Source organism: Oryctolagus cuniculus, chromosome 9 (genome assembly GCF_964237555.1).
Source record: "Oryctolagus cuniculus chromosome 9, mOryCun1.1, whole genome shotgun sequence".
Taxonomy (NCBI): Eukaryota; Metazoa; Chordata; class Mammalia; order Lagomorpha; family Leporidae; genus Oryctolagus; species Oryctolagus cuniculus.
In genome coordinates this window covers 26,263,947-26,268,115 of record NC_091440.1, presented here as the reverse complement: position 1 = coordinate 26,268,115, position 4,169 = coordinate 26,263,947, and positions in this window count along the sequence as shown.

The window sequence follows — 4,169 nt, the reverse complement described above, 5'->3', positions numbered from 1 at the left end:
GACAGTGTATCCTATTTTTGTTAGTCTAATATTCCGGGATTTTCAATAGTGAGATCTCTTTCTAAAGAAAAGAAAGGAATGTGTGTGAATCACTAAATGGATCTTAGTTAGAAGAAACATTATTGGGTTATGCTTACAAGAGCTAAGGGTATATGCATATCCATGAATTATCCATAATTCAAGCTTGAACAATTGTTGATTCTTAATATGTGCTATTATATCACCCACACATCTGTTTCAGTTGGATACTTTGTGAAAAGAACTTGACTTGCTTTTAATAAAGATGGGTCCATTTTTACCTTTAAATAATTTTGGCTATATCCTGTGTTTATGTATATTTTATTTAAATTATACAAATTTCATATATTTCCTTTATACCATTTTAGGAACACAGTGGCAGTTCATGCTCTACTCTCCCTCCCTTAGAGTGAGTTTTGCAGATAGAATTTCTTTAAATGATGAAATCAAGATGGCCAGTCTTCAAATACATCTTTATTGGTCATTGGATCTTGTTACCCAGGAAGGAATTTGACCTCCAGGGACAACCCTCTCCTAAGAGGAGGGATAGATGCTGGAAATAGAAGACAATGGAACCTGACAAGAGCATTCTCAAATGTCCCCAAGTGAGATACTGCATTAAATTTGTTAGACAAGAATCTGGGAATGTATAACAGTGCCCACCATATCTTGGCTTCTCAACCCGTGTAAAACAACTGCCTTCTCATATGTCTTCATCTCTAGGAGTGTCAGCTTCCTAGCATGGCTAATGCCTTATTGCATTGTCATGATGTAATTTTCAGTTTTGTTTGTGTGGGTATTGGAGACTGCTTTATCACATCTGTGTATGAAATTCCCTCTGATTGAAATATTTGGGATGCTTATTCCTAACTGGACATTGATTAATGTTTTATTTGTTTTGATTGTTATAAATTCATTCTTTCAAGTACTTTAAAACCAATTATGGGTATGTAGCTATTTTCTTTTAGTGTTTTGTGTGATTACATTAAGTATTCATATTAATCAAAGTTTATTATATTTTTTATATTTTTATATAGTGTCATTTTATTTCTGGAATGAAGTAATTTGTGTTATCAGTGAGGAATACTGCAATATTCTTAACTTTCTATTTTTTCACACATAGAAATCTTTTCTTTAATGAGTAGAAATTTCACAAATACAACTTTAGGAATATAGTGATTCTTCTCACCATACCAGTCCTACCACTTACACTCCCATCCCTCCTCCTCCTCCCTCTCCTCTTCCCAGTACCATTCTCCATTAAAATTCATTTTCTATTAACTTTATACACAAAGTACTCTATACTAAGTAAAGATTTCAATAAATTGCACACACATGCATACACAAAGAAAAAAAAACTATTTTAGAACTTTTTTTTTTTTATTTGACAGGTAGAGTTAGAGAGAGAGAGACAGGAAAAAAGGTCTTACTTCCATTGGTTCACTCCCCAAATGACCACTACAGGCAGCGCTGCACCGATCCGAAGCCAGGAGCCAGGTGCCTCTTCCTGGTTTCCCACACGGGTGCAGGTGCCAAAGCACTTGGGCATCCTCCACTGCCCTCCAGGGCCACAGCAGAGAGCTGGACTGGAAGAGGATCAACCAGGACTAGAACCCAGCACCCATATGGGATGAAAGCGCTGCAGGCAGAGGATTAACCAAGTGAGCCACGGCGCCGGCCTATTGAGAACGTATTTTACAGTTAATTCTCATAGTACAACTCATTGAGGACAGAGGTCCTGCATGGGAAGTAAATGCACAGAGACTCCTCTTGATAATTTAACAATTAACATTCTTATGTATGGTGTCAGTGCCCACCTGAGACTTGACATCAGCTACCTAGGCTATGGAAGTCTTCTGAATCTACAATTGCCGTTAGTATTTAGACAAGACAATAAGCAAAGTGGAAGTTCTCTCCTCCCTTTAGATACAAGCACAGCCTTCTTAGACGGCCACTTCTTTCTGCTGAGGTCTCTCTCACAGAAATCTTTCATGTAGGACATTTTTTGCCACTGTGTCTTGGCTTTCCATACCTGAAATGCTCTCATGAGCTTTACAGTCAGACCAGAATGACTTAAGGGCCTATTATGAGGTCAGAGTGTTACTTAGCAATTGTCATTCTGAGTCTGGGGGTAGACCTCCTCCCTGTTGGAACATTCTCTCTTTTTTAATCTTATCTATTATTATTGCCAGACACTTGATCTTATTTAGATGATCTCTTTTAACACTTAGTCCTATCTATATGATAATTTTAATACTTAATATGATCACCTTAACACTTATGATGGCCTTTTTACAACTCAGCTTAATGGGATTTGGGGTCCCATTGCAAGTTTTTAAACTATACCCTTAGAAGTACATAGGAATGTATACAGAACTATACAGCTTTACAATTACAAACTTCCTCCTTATTCTCTTATTCACATTATTATTTTTTTATTTGACAGAGAGTTAGAAAGTGAGAGAAAGAGACAGAGAGAAGGGTCTTCCTTCCGTTGGTTCACCCCCCAAATGGCCACCGCTGCCGGAGTTACGCCGATCCGAAGCCAGGATCTGGGTGCTTCCTCCTGTTCTCCCAGGGGGTTACAGGAGCCCAGGCACCTGGGCCATCCTCCACTGCCCTCCCGGGCCACAGCAGAGAGCTGGACTGGAAGAGGATCAACCAGGTCTAGAACTCGGTGCCCATATGGGAAGCTGGCAGCGCAGGCAGAGGATTAACCAAGTGAGTCATGGTGCCAGCCCCTCACATTATTATTTTTTACTGAGATCAATTTCAGTTGCCTTTATGCACATATTATTATCTCTATGTTAAGTAAAGAGTTCAAAAAATAGTACAAAGAAGAAAAGAAAAACAAAACTGTTTCTCAACAGTTGCTCATGGACTGTTCAAGACACTGCTTCCCAGTGTCAATTTCACTTCTACAGATTTTCTTATATGTACTTTATTAGTTATCACAGGTCAGAGAGAACATATGGTACTTGCCCCTTTGGGACTGGCTTATTTCACTAAGTATGATGTTTTCCAGATTGATTAATTTTGTTGAAAATGACTGGATTTCATTTTTTTAACTGTTATGTACTGACTTTCTATTAATTAACAGACAAGTAGCATTTTCTTAAAAAATATTCATTTATTTATATGAAAGGAAGTTATTGAGAGGCAGAGGAAGAGAGTGAGAGAAAGAGAGAGAGGGAGGGGGTCTTTCATCTTCCGGTTCACTCCCTAGATGACTGCAAAGTTCGAAGCTGTGTCACTCTGAAGCCAGGAGCCAGAAGATTCTTCCGTGTCTGCCATGCAGGTGCCAGGGCTCAAGGACTTGGGCCATCTTCTACTGCTTTCTTAGGCCATAGCAGAGAAGAGGAGCAGCTGGGACTTGAGCTGGCACCCATATGGGATGCTGACACTTTAAGGGGCAGCTTTACCTACTACATCATAGCACCAGCCCTGATAAGTATCTTATATGCTCATTTTCAATTCTTACTATGTAAAGGTAATTGTTTAAATGAAACATCTACCAATATTTTGCCAGTACATTATTTATAAAACAACAATAAATCAATGAAAAAATAGGAAGTAAAGTTCATGATTGCATGTTGCTGAAGTCTACAAAAATTATAGAATGTATAAAACAGTTTTGAAATCTCTCAATATCTGTTTGACCAAAAAGTTATTTTTCATGGCTGAGTAAACCAGTAAGCAATTTCCATTTATCTAGTTATGCCGGCCTGTAGCACAAAGAACCAGGTTTCCTGAAACAGAGAGTGGGCATGGGGACAAGGACGCAAAGAATGGAGCCAAGACAAATTCTGATCAAGGCTCCTTTATTCAACAAATCCAGCAGTATTCAAACATGACCAGTTGTATACAAGAAGGCACACAAAAGATTTACATATCTAAAAGACTTTTGGGGTTACAAAGAGTTCCTGACAAGGTTCTTCTACTTAACAGATCCTAAAATGTTATCAATCATTGATTACAAGGGTATAATAAAACACCTAGGTGATAAATGCAGGTTTTAAGTGTGATTGATTAGCTACATCATCTCTTGTAAGAAGTGTAACAGTGAGATAAGGTTCTTCCTGCCTCTTCCTGGAACCTCCTTAGCCTTTTGTCCATGCTGTGATGTCTCCATCCATATGTTTAAGCATAAG